Here is a 13,706-nt window from a genome sequence, read left to right as displayed (position 1 = left end):
GGTTTTTTTGGCTGGACTTTTCCTTGTTGGCCATAGACTAAACCAATCTTCTCCTCCAAGAGAGACTGTATTTTAGGAGGATGCCAGTGAGCCAAGAGACCTGCTTCAGCTTGGAAAAGACAGAAGTGGAGCAAACAGAGAAAAATTAGGGGGTTTTGCCCCTGTCCTCAAAGAAGGAGAAGAGAAGAAGATCTCTGTTTTTGGACCCTCAGCCCCAGGGGAAAATGCAAGGGGACTGTGGTCCCAAAAAATGAAAAACTGAACTCCCTTTTTTTTTTTCCCCTCTTGGCAGGGCATCTTTGAAAGGAAAAATCCTAAAAGCAGTCTGTCCATCCATGCATTAGTGGTGAGAGCACTGTGCATGGAAAGGAGAAGGGCCACCATGGCAAACTTTTTCTCCGGGCGGTGCCATGTGTGACATGGAAACACAGGATGTGGAGCTGTGTTTCTTGGGGGGTCTGTGGCACAGGAGAGACTCTGTTCCCTCGATGGACTGAGTATCGATTGTCTGGAGGGTGGAAACATGATTGGGGTCCAGATTGTGTCTCACTGTGGTTTGTTGGAGTTGGGTGGTGGGAGGAGGAATGCTTTGCAAGGTTTTCATTTTGATCTTTGTGTGTTTTTTATTTTTTCTCTTTTTTTCCTTTTATAGTGGTAGCTTAATAAAGTTTTCTTTCTGTTATTAAGCTTGGGCCTGCTTTGCTTTGTTCTCGATTTCATTTCACAGCATTCAATTGAGAGATTGCATTTTCATGGGGGCACTGGCATTGTGCCAGTGTCAAACCATGACACAAAGTCACCTGAAAAGTCTTGGCCTCAGACCAGTAAGACAAAATGGAAAGAGAGGGAGAGTTGGTTGGGTTTCCCTGTGAGCCAGAGGATGATCTCTCAGTTTAAGGACAAAGCAGGTTTAATTTCTGTTGTTGCTCCTTCCTTGCAACACAAACTCTTTCCTGGACATGAACATTCTTTCCTCTCTCTGCTTGGTGCTGTGGCTAATAACTATTTATGGAATGAACCCAACAGGCTGAGTCTTCTGCTTGACCAATGGTGGTCTTAAAATGCAAAATAGATTAAGAAGCTGATGATATCATTGCTTTTGTGCTGGTGAGTGCAGCTAGCCTTGTACTTTAATAGCTTGCTGGGGAACAGTTAAAAAATTATTTTTGCTGATCTCTGGGTGCCATTATGAACTTACTTAACTTCTATTCTCATTTCCAGACCATTTAGTTTTAAGTCTCTCATGTGGCATTTGTTAATCAGGATATCTAGAATCAGAAGCAAATGAAAGTTAGAATAATGAGAACGGAGTACAAAAAATCTGTGATTTTTCTGTTCGTACATTTTCATTTTTATTACAGCAGTGAAATGCTTAATAATGCTTTCAGCTGGTGTAATATATCTTGAGATGGTAGACCCCATTTGGAAAATCTCAATGACAATAGAAGGATATGCAGTTTTATGACTAGGTAGCAAACTGGAATATCACCTGCATGCTAAGTGCAGCTAAAATAACCTAAGTAATGAGATAATATGAGATAACATATGGGAGTAAATAAAAAGGTGTTGGATGGGTGAAGAAATGCCATAAGTTAAGTCCATATATAGTTCAAAAACATTGCAGTTCTGACTCAGGCTCATGAAATTGTGGAAAGTGAGAGTTAAGGCTGCCTCTGTACTTAATATGCCTTGGTGCCTTTCCAGCAAATATTTTATTATGTGAGCTGTCCCAGTGATTTTGGAATGTGAGAAGCATTGTGCTTGTCTCTGAGGGTTTGACAGTGAATTGTTCCCATAAATCTACAAGCAAGGACAAAAGTCCCTAGAATGGAGAGAAAGTTCTCCAGTTCCGTTTTGTGTCTTTTGTAGACAAATAACCTGTCTGTGCAGCTTGCCCCCTCATATTAAGGCATGACTGAAATTGTTTATTTACAAATTTAGACTATGGTTAGAATTTAGACAGAAGATCTTAAGTTATTTCCCCAGAAAATGTTTTAGTCATAGAGAAAGTTACTTCCAACACTTAGCACAGGCTGTTGTGCAAACCTGCAGTCAAAGCTCTCTTCTTTTTGTCTTGGAATGAAGGCTTTCTCCTTAAATTTTTTAAATGCAGGGGTGAGCTCAATGTAGGCTGGTACCCCATTATTGAGCTATTCTGACATGATGCCATGAAAATCATTGTTTCCTTCTTCTATGAGACAAAAGGAACAATCAAAGCTTTAAGAACTGGCATAAAATAAAATGGCTGGTCTATGCTTCAGATGGTGATGCTAACAGAGGATGAGGCTTTCAGTCTCAGCTCTTACATGCTCGTCCTTTCTTCAGTATCTGAGCCTCTTGCACACCTTAATGAACTGGTTCTATAGCTGTCTCTTTTAGAAATGGGAATGTGAAAGTAGGAAAATGTGTTGCGGAGCTGGAAGCTGATTCCTCTTCCTGCACGTACCTCACCCAGTGCAATTCTCTCAGGGTGTCTCTTCCCATAGCTCCACCTCTTCTGCAGGCAGCCATTAGGTTACTGATTTGTACTGCATTTCCATTAGGTTGCCATTTTGTTCCTGTGTGCTTAGGATGTCCATTTTTCTAATTAACATCAACAGGAATAAAAATAACCCCCCAATTTCTTTAGTTGAATTGAGAGAAAGAGGTACAAACCATCTCCCTGGCATCACTGGCTGTTCTGTAGGGATATCTCTTCAGTTTAGCTGTTAACTCTACTCTGAAAATAAATTCTTTTGTTTTCAGTTTTCTTTTTCTTAGGTTGAAACAAAATACCTTTATACTTACCACTAATATCTCCCAAGACTTAGGGAAAATTAGCAAGGTTATAAAATCTACAGTGTGTGTGGTTTGCTGTTGCAGCTGCACATTAAAGGAAAAGTAATATACTCAATTGTTCTCCTTAGAAAAGCATCTATAAATTACCAGTCTTTGAAAACTTCCTGATGCCCAGCACAATTTCTATATGTTACAGTCAAAATGTGGGCAGTCCATTTTTGTCACTTGAACCAATTTAAACATTCTTTCCAGGATCTGAGTGGTCTCTGCTCCAACTTTTTTTTTTGGTAACATTTTCTGAACTTGTCTCTGTTCTCTAGGGGTTGGAGAAATGGGGTGCCTGAGAGGTGCAGAGTCCCCCCAGTGACTCAGTGCCTTTGCAAGGGTTGGTAAGGCCAGCTGTCCATACTAAGAAAGAGGAAGAGAAACTTAAGGCAAGTGAGAAGATTTGTGTTAACTCTGTTGCCAAGGAGTTTTTCTTAAATTCTCACCTTCCATAATATCTGAGTAAAAATAATATTGAATCTATTAAATCTTGAAGTTTCTTACTTCATCAACACTAGGATGAAGCAGTTTACAGTTTCCAGAAATGCACATGAGCGAGGCAGAGATATTAGAGTTGTTCTTGTCCTTCCATGCCCTGTCCCCTGTGTTTCTTAATCTGCATGTGCAAATTAAACTGAAATTAAACTCTTAATTTATCACCATGTTGTGGTGACAGCAGGCAGGATCAGAAAACTTTAAAAACACGTAGTACCACATTAACATCAGAAACAGATTCTTCCCCAGAGAGGAGAGAAGATTTTAAAGAATGCAGAAAGATGCCACAGGGCTGTAATCCCTCTCACTGCACAGAAAACAAGTGATTGTTGTTGAAACACTTGGAGAGGAGGTGAGTCCAATAATCTGCAGACCATATGTAGGATAAGGCCTTTCCACTGGAGATGAGAACTTGAAATAAACAACATTAGGAGAAAAAAAAAAAAACATGGCAAAAGAAAAGAGAGGAAAGATGTTGTATGGTTATAAGTCAGTGTGACCGCCCAGAGAAGTGAACTGCTCCAAGGACCATCCCTTTGGATGTCTTTGTTATAGAGGGCTGCAGACTACCCACGTCCCCATGCTCTCTCTTTGTGCTTGCCATGGTATGCTTTTGCAGGGGTTTGAGCAGCTTCCTTGTCCCTTCATGGGGTACTAGCAGGTATCCCAGGATCTGTGAGGGCCATTTGTGAAGAAAGCCTGTGGTTCAGTTTTAGGAAAGCTCTTAAACACGTGCTTAAGGGATTTGCCGATTTGGACGCTGTGCTCTCCGCTGGCTCCCTCCACGTCTTCTGGCTTACTGACTGCTTGGCTCTGCAAGAGCTTTAGGATACTCCTGCCATTGAAAGCTGGACCCCCTCTTCTCTGCAGCATTAGAAGTGGAGCAGGCATGCTAGCCTTGCCTCAGCAGGTATGTCTTTTCTCTTAATTTGTGGTGGGAGATGAGCTCGCTGGCCCCATGATCATCCCAGCAGGTAGGAGCATGCTGTGGCGTGTGGGACCACAGTGGATCATCCTGTCCTGCTGACAGTCCCATAGAGCATGGTCCCCAACCTTCTGCCTGCCATGTGCCTGCCAGTGGCACTGCTCTCCGTGAGGTGATGTCCCATCCCATGGACTCTACTCCAGTGCCATCACTCGCTGCTCAGAGCAACCTCACCTTGCAGTGCGTCCTCTACAGGGCTTTGTCTTCTCTTGGTGGCAATGAGGAAAGGCATGGGAAAAGGCTTCACTTAAATGGTTGTGCTATAGAAACATTTCTGCTTAAACTTGTCGCATGGGGAGCGGGCAGGGGAGGGGTGGTTGCCTTTCCCATGAAGAAAGGCAGGAATGAGATTTCAAAGCCTTTACAAATATGGCAGTTTTGAATGAAGGCCTTAGACATCACTTTTAAATGCTGAAATTCCCAAACCTCTAGAGCACCAAAGTGATTTAAAACCCCACGTCTGAAAGTGTTTGGCAGGAGTAATTTTCAGAGCTCCTAAGTCACTGTTCTTTTAAATTAAGTTTTACTGCCTTAGGATCTTTTCAATATGTTACCCTTGTTTCTATATTAAACTTCAGATTACAAAATCTACTTAATTGTTTGTATTCCTACAGAGACTGGGTAAATTTGGTTTATTTTTTTTTTACTCCTGCTTTGCTTCATGCAGGAGATCCCAACTGAGAGAAGCTGGAGATCCCCATTTGATATGTTTTGTCCAGTCCCTGCCTGCAGCAGTGATGCTCCGCAGGGAAATGCAAACTTGTCAAGGTTTGCTTACCTCAGCCCAGCAGGTAGTACATCTCACTGAGAGAAGCACAAGCCTGATACACTTTGGAGATTGACCAGGAGAGACGTATTGCCTGGAAGAAGCAGGGCATGTGTCCCTCCTGCACTGCTTGTGATCTGTGTGCCAGGGCCCCCTCAGGCTCCTTTGCCAAGACAGGTGCTGGTGTTCTTTGTACAGCCACTGCTCCTTCCTTCATGGGAACAGGGCAAGAGCAGAGCCTGTGGCCGTGCCAAAGCCTCTTTGTAGACACCTGTACCAACAACTCAAGGTGCAATTATATTTTCTCCACAGGGATTGGGATACACACAGGCTTGTGCACCCATGGCTGAACTGTTGGTTCACTGCATCCAGACTTCCCCTGGGAGAACCTGATGTTAGGTATTTGGAAAATCTGTGCCTGCAAGCTAGCACTGTGGCCAAAGTGCCTATAAAAGTGGTGTTTCAGGCCCTCAATAAAGAAGTTGATAAAGAAGTAGTGGGATTGTTTTGTTTGGAGGTTTTCTAATAGGGTTGAGGAACTTTGTAAGGGGCAGAGTTGGGACTTCTGTTAAATCAAGCCTCAGATTTGGATTCTCTATCAAATAGTGCTTGGGCACAGCAGAGAATACAGGGCTAAGGGCTGCAGCTGGGCACTGTTGCCCTGCACAGTGCTGCATTGGAAAAGGAAGGGGGCAGAGAGAAAACTATGCCTGAAACTATTCTGCAAACCAACATTTCTGCTAATTCACCTGCAAGGAGCAAACCACTTCAAGGGCTTCATTGAAGAAAGAAATATTTTTCCCTTAAGAAGCTTTAAAAGAAAGAGCCCTCTTGACAGAAAAGAAATCCTGGTGATTCAGCTGAGCAGAGTGCCGTGTACTCGGCAAAAAAAAAGTATGAAATGAAAGTGTTAGCAAAGCCTTGATTATTGGTGACAGAGGAGCATTAGCCAAGTTATAATGGATTGTCAAACTAGACTCATGTTTGCTTAGCCTCCCAAGTTCTTTGCACTGAGTCAACATCTAGCCATCTGGGATGGGAGGTGGGGGGAAGTAGGTTTTTGTTAAAAAAAAAAGTTAAAATCAGTTGAATTTATGTTTCTATTCTAACGGAAGAAGTGTTTAAAAGGAAAACATACCTTTCAGAATGAAGCATTTGTTTTTGTTCTCCACAAGTGCTTATTTGAATTCATGTTTGTTAAAGGGCTTGTAGTTAGTAAATCATGGAGGTTTCCCTTGGTAACATAAAAATAGGTGTCATTGGAAAATTTGTAGCAAGAAAATAAAACTGCCTTTTACCCACTTGGACTTCACTTGACTTGGTGAGATATTTCTAAACCTGGTTTGACTTAGAAGTACATTTCTTTAAGAAAAAAAGTACCATTAAGACAGAAATTTTCCAGGAAGACACACAGAAGTTGCAGCAACAGCACCATGAATCATGTGTCTACCCAAGGACACAGCCATTCCCAAGTAGTGGTGCTTGCTGATGAGGGAAACAAAACACTTGAATATGAAAGCAATAACAGCTTGGGAAACAAAGACAGATTTTTCTGTAGCACATATAATTTAATTTTCCAACTTTGTCCTTCTGTATATTAATTCAGTCACTTATATTTAGGACCCCTTGGCTTTGATAGGCACAGCCACAGTGACCTCGTCATTGTATTTGTGTGTGAAAATAATTGTGCCCAGTTTATACCACACTGAAACCTGTGCTGGTCAAAAGCCCAGGGGAGCAAACAGACAGAAAACAGCCAGCTTGAGATGGCTTTGGGTCAGGACCTTGTTCTGATGAAAAAATAAATGATACTTCTGAATACAAAGTTTTGTCTTTGTCCTGCATCGCTCCCTAAGGGAGCTGGGAACAGTGCAGGTATTTTCACACACTGACAGAAGTGCACAGGTAAGAGGAGGCAGGCACAGCCACTGGGATGAAGATTTGACTTTAGCCCTCCAGTCTCAACCAAGGCATTTTGAGAGCCAGAGGTTACCATAGATTAATTTACAGCATATTTGATAGAAATACTCCATTGAAGGTGCAGCTGCTGCACCTTGAGAGTCGCTATGCTACTGCATCTGTCTAGTTTTGAACAGAAATTCTGGTTGGTGACAGAGTCACAGCATTTTGTTTTGGTATTTTATATGTGGGTAGATTTAGTAACTTTCAAAGTTCAGTGCCTCATAATCAGTTTCTGGGTCACTAAAGAGACTTGGCAAACTTTTGGTGTACTTTGTAATGTGTTTTTTCTGTTTTAAGTCAAACCAGAGTGAGAGTCTTGACTTTGACTGTTCTGATTTATTTCATCTGCTCTTAGAAGATACCTTTTGTTTTGTTGCACATGGAAAAAAGAAGACCCTGGTGGAACATTGCACTCATAAAACAACAGGAAAAAAGAGAAAAAACAATTATGAAACAGGAATATTTGAAGACACATTATGTCAGTCATTTAATTTTTATTCAAATTAAACTATTTTTAAAGTACGATATTCTTTTGAATTCTGATACACTACTAAAAAAGGTTTATTCAGCAAGGGTTAACTTTCTCTTGTGCACAAGGATCTAATTCATTTAAATCCCAGTTGTGTTTTTAGCACACAAATGAAGTGTTATGTGGTTATGCTGGAGCACTTGGCATTGGGTGGATTTTTCCCATCGTAATGTTGACTTACCAGACACGTGCAAAGCCTGTCCTGTGCCTGGCTGTGGCTGTGCCTGTGCAGCAGCAGGCAGCGCTGTGAGCAGCCCTGCTGTGGATGGAGCAGTGCAGCTCTGTGTGCAGTGACCCTCCTGCCACTGGGGAGGACAGTGCATTTTGCTGGGTAGATGTCCTGACCCAAGGCACTCTGCATTTTCTAAACTCCAATTAGGAGTTTACAGGTCTTTCAGACCTGGGAAGACTAAGAAAGTGCTTGTGAAATTTAAGCAAAACTGAGCATCTTTACATGCTGTAGGTAGGGTCTTTGGTGCATGCGGATTTGCTTTTGGTAGCTGGAGGGACTTTATGCTGAGAAGTATTTTAGAGTGATGACACTCAAGGCCAGGATTGTAGTTCTAATGTAAGGATCACAGAGAATTGGGGTAATACCAAGCCTAGGCCTGTTTGTGACACATATTTGCAGTAAGATGAAGATGAAAAGTTGGTGTTTGCATGTGACATGTTGAGCCCTACCCCTGTATATGATATAATAATAGAAACTTAAGCAATTCTGAAATGACAAGGGTGTATGTTGGCTTCTTGTTGTGAAAATACACATTATTCTAAACTAATCCCATTGAGTGAGAAGGGAGGAGACAGTAATTCTTCATATACCACTGCTGGGCTGTTTCTCATTTACCAAGCCTTCTTTGTACTCTTTTGACAAGGCAAAAGTCTTTGTATGGTTGAAAATATAAATTGCACCTCAGAAAAGGCTTTTTTTACAATGCCAAACTAGCATAAAAGATGTTTGGTGTAGAGATGGCCAGACTTATTGCTTGTCTTTCCTTGGCCTTTTCTCATCAAGACAAACCAGCCTGTTCTGAAACTTAATCAGTATGTGTACTGGAGTTATAATTTGGTTTGGACCAAATTTTCTTTTTTTTGAAGGAAGTGTTAATGTTTCCAAAAGAGAATGATTTTCTTAGGGTGTTGAAGCAGCATGGCACTTGTCTTCTATTATGTTCTTTATAAATGTGCAGCCAGGTATTTACAGTGTCTGTGCTTAGCAAATATCTCTTGATTGGGAATTTTTTGCCTGCATGGTTGTGCTACAGGCATAGGAAATCCTTTTGGATGTTAAGTTAAAAATAAAGCATTGTAGTTTTTGAAATCAATAGAAGTCTTTCTTCTATCTGAAAGTTAAATAATTAAGACAAGGTGGTGTTAGGTTAGGTTAGGTTGGACTTGACAATCTCAAAGGTCTTTTCCAGTCTAGTTGATTATGTGATTCTGTGAAGATTAAAATATAGTTTTTCGTGAGAGTTTTCATCTCATGTTCATTGCATATTCATTTGAATACTCAATAAACTGAATTTAGCCTGAAAACCTATCCAGAAGTATGATGGGGTTTTAATTCTCAGTGGTAACATTGCATGCAGGAATAATGTGTAAAGGAAATGTAGGGAGTAAGTAAAAAGTAAATGAAGGGAGTAAAAATTACATCTGTTTTCGACCAGACAATTCTGTGTTTACAGCTAGTCACTCGTCATACTTGTATTTTCATATGTTTTGTTTTCAGTGTTAACCTGAAAGAATATGAATCATGCAGAGGGCAAAGATCGAGTTATTTTTTCTGAATATTTTACTGTGGGATTCACAGACTACTTACCCTCAGCAGTACGAAAATCTTCTCCTTGCCTTTAGGCTGCTGTGTTCTGAAAGGTTGCGGTATAATTTGTGTATCCTACGTCCTGATTTCTCCATGGAATAATCCAAAAAGTCCTTGAAAATTTAGAATGCTCCCTTTTAATTGTCACGGTACTTTGGAGTCACTGTGTGCTTAATAAATCTCTATCCCTCCCCCCTTAGTGTTTGATATAGAAGTACACCTTAACTGGTTTTGATTTCAGTATTAGGTTATGGAAAAAATGGTGTTCTACTTTGGATCCAGAGTAAAAAAAAAAAACAAAAAAGGAATAGAAAATGTTTTGACTTTGGTCATGATCAATGTTACATGTCAATATTCACCTGTTTCAAGATTTTGCTGTATAGGGGAAATGAAGCCTCTGCTAAATGGGAAAATGTTCCTGAATTATGAAAGATGAAAACCTGTTAGAAAAATGAATGGCAGCAAGCAGCCTGACATTAAATTGTTGATGGTGAAGAGGGTGCATGTAGTTTCTCTTCTCTAAAAGCTACTGCAAACTGATGTGCTATTTTAGCCAGTAAAAGCTTCTCTAAGCATGGCTTGTTTGTCACAGAATTATTCTTATTTTCATTTCAAGCTGCATTCTCTTCTGAAACAGACTTATATGTAGATTAACCTCTTTGGCTAGGGGTACTTATGCCCAGATCCATCAGTAACTTCAGTGCTCAGCATCTCTACCCCTGACTTGTAAGCTCCTAGCACAGGAAACAGAAAAGAGAAATCCAGCTTAGAGACCTAAGTTCCATATTCAGTGAATAAACAGAAATCCATATATGAGAATGCAAAACATTGGTTTTTGCAAAACATTGTCCATAAATATCAGTAATGAGAATTGCTAAGAATACAAATAAATAACATAAATAAAAACCATGTAGTAGATGGAAAACAGAGATGTTCTATTGCATCTCCAGAAGGCTTAGATTTTGGAACAAACTTTGTTGGGAAGTAGCCAAATTGCTGACACTGAGGTCTTTCAAGAAGAATTTAGACAGAATCTAGAAGGGACAGTCTGGGCACAGACTGGAGCTTGATTGAAAAAAAAAAAGGCAGCACACATTTCATGGGATAAAATCACAGAAATATCATGCTGGAAAAGATTTCAAAATATGAACTTATTTGGTCCTGCTATAAACATACTGACAACATAGTTGCAGTAACAATTAGCTCTAGCTATTTTGTGAACATGATGATATTGGAAATCCATGAGCAATTCAAAATCATTGTGATGTTTTTGAAACTAAATGTTGATTTTTTTTTTTTTCTTCTGAGCTAAAAGACTACTACACCATGAATTAGTGGTAAACCCCTTGCTGTAATGTGCCTAGTGACTTTTGGTGTCTCTAAAATGGGGAGGACAACACTGTCGTAATAAATTATTAAGTAAACAATAAATATTAACATACATTACAAAAAATTACCAAACTTATGTCTGCAAATGGTATAATTGCAGGCTAGACTGTCCTCAGCTAGTTGTTATGTACAGAATGTCCTGTTGCATCCCTTTTAAAAGCAGTGTATTTCTTTTTCAGCTCTATGCTTCAGATGAGTTCCACATGTACTCCAGATTTAACAAATTTATCATTGGTATCTTATTATCATTTGAAATTGCTTCACAGTTAGGTCAGATCCAGAATTCTCATTTGTTTTTCATAGCATGGATCATATTTTAAAACCAAGTGTCTTGTGTATCACTCCTCTTCCAGTTCTCAGTTGTGAAACACCCTTGTGGTATGGATAGTTATTACATCCATGGAAAAGTGAAGTTAAGAAAGTGTTTCATGCAACTTCAACTTCATAACAGTTTAGCAGCTGGAACTGTGGAGAGCCAGCACTGTGTGACTGGCCAGTTCTTCACTGCAGGCCATTTCTGAGAAGATCTGACAATCCTGTTTTACTAACTTGTGTGTCTGTTATTGGTTGTTTCTAAGGATTCTGCCTTCCTTGAGTGTCTATCCCTTTCTATCTCTCTTGTCCTCTCTGCTGAGAAGGCCAAAGCTAGAAAGCAGTGTGAAAGGCAGCACCCTCCAAGTCACAGGTTACTGACACTATCTATGTGTGAGTTCAGGGGCAAGAGGGCTACAGGCCAGTACAGCCTTTTCTTCCAGGAAATTGGAAGGAGATCTGGTCAAGTATTCCTCAGTTTCCCTGCTTTTTGAAAAAGGATTTAATTTTCAGCCGAACACCTACGTCTAAGGAAACTGGTTGTTTTTTCTGGAAATTACCAGTACAGAGCTGAAGCTGTACCTCTGCCTGTACTGGGTCCTGCCTACACCCCAAGAGTTGTTGGTGAGGGAAGATGGGGTACATCACAGAAGTCTTCAAGGCATTCTTCCTCTGAGAGACTTCAGGCTGGCTACAGCTGTGTTGTGCAGCCCCAGGGGTTTTTCAGGGGTGTGTAGGGACCTCCATCTTCCTTTCCATACAGTTTATTCTAGTGGGTTTTCCACTTTTTTGAAGATGACTAACAACATGGGACACTCCCTCCATGTCCACTTAGAGCAATTTTCTGTCTCTGCTCAATAAAACGTGCTGGCCAGGATGAATACATTTTAATAAGCCAATTTAACCTGTGGGGTTTGTATGTTCATTTAATGTTTCTCTCCCTTTTTACTCATGAAGAAGTGCTGCCTGCTCATTGTTTGTAATTAGACAGACTCTTTGAGAATGGCTTAAGGGATTAAACTGACCAAGTTTATTTTGTTTGGTCATTAGGATTGTACAGAACACAATGTAAATGTTGTAAATGTGAACATTACCAATCCAAAATGATGTTCTTTTGAAGTGATTACAACAACAACCGGAATTGAGTAAGCTCTGCCAGATATATTACTGCATTTTTATTTGTACACACTTATTTACAGTACAGCCATTGTCACAGATAGGTTGCAGGACTGGGTGGATGACTGGTCTGGACCCAGTTGCCTGCCTTATTGAAAACCTCAGAAGCCCAGGAGCATTCTTGGATGGCTTGTACCAGGGCATCCCAAGGCAAAGATGTGCTGCCAGCTCCACTTCAGGGTGTAGCACCTGGGAGCACCACCATGCTCCTGTCAGGTGAGGCATCTATCATAGGAATACAGTTGACAAGCTTGCAGTTCAATTGAAATATAAAACATTATGGACTCTGGCTAAAAATACACCATTTTGACCAATCTGATACAGAGGTTGTATTGGGATGTCTTGCTCCATCAGTCTTTCATAAAATCCCTATAGCAGTTAAAAGTAAAGGTTCTCTTGGAAGTGTGATGTGTGGGAAAAAAAGCATTCTGCATTTCTGCTGTTCTTTAATATGGATATTATGAGAGGAGATGCCATTGTCAGGTAGAAGGTTCTTAGAAGGCCAAACCCACTGTGAAAATCTGTTTCAGTATTTATGTGGAAGCACGAATTTAGTTGCTCAGTGGTTACTCACCAGTTCTGAAAAAAAACAAAGAAATTATTTTCAGGTTCAAATTAGACAAAACAATGTGAGCTCTGTGACACATTGGACCTCAGTTTTATGGCAAGAACCTCCAGTTTCTTTGGCAGTTCAAAGCAGAACTCTACAACACACTGAAAGATTTGTGGCAGCTTCATAAACATTCCCAAACTCTGCAATATATTGAGCAGTGAGCGATTTGATTATACATATTAAGTAGATTGAAATTGCTCCTTGTATATAGATTAAATGAGGCTTGATCTGGGGTTTTGGCATGGTGAAGAGGGAAGGAACTTGAGACAGAGAAAGGAAGATCTTCTGTGCACATTGAAGCCAGAGGACTTGGAAGAGGAGTTTTGTGGATTTAATGAATATAAACTCCTCCTATTTTATCTATATTTGCTGTAAGTACTAGTTTTGGTGCATGATGGGTGGGCAGGAAGTGTAAGGTGTGTTCTGGGTGAGCTGGAAGATGACTGAGTGCTCTGCAGAAACCAAGAGTTGGGCCCAGGCATGCGAGATCCAGACAGGGCTGCTCTACTTGAAGGGACCTCTTCTGGGATGTTGCAGCACACAAGGTAAGGTAGTCATTGAAACAGTTTCTGGGCAGTATTTGCTAACATAGATAACTCAAAATTACAAGAATGTTGAAAGCTGAAATCTGTGTTGAAATGGTTTTCTTCTCTCTTTTGGACCAAGTGGATTTTTTTGATGATAACTGGCATATTAGCTGGTGCAATTCCAGAGCAAAGAACTTCCAAATTTGATTATTTCTAAGTATTGGGACCTTTCTATAATGTAACTCAGTGCCATCAATGGCTTATCTGAACCTTTTGATGAGGTCTGTAACTGGAGACAAGACCATATTCT

Source organism: Lonchura striata, chromosome 4 (genome assembly GCF_050655825.1).
Source record: "Lonchura striata isolate lonStrDom1 chromosome 4, ASM5065582v1, whole genome shotgun sequence".
Taxonomy (NCBI): Eukaryota; Metazoa; Chordata; class Aves; order Passeriformes; family Estrildidae; genus Lonchura; species Lonchura striata.
The sequence above is the reverse complement of the archived record's forward strand: the minus strand, read 5'-3'. Positions refer to the sequence as shown.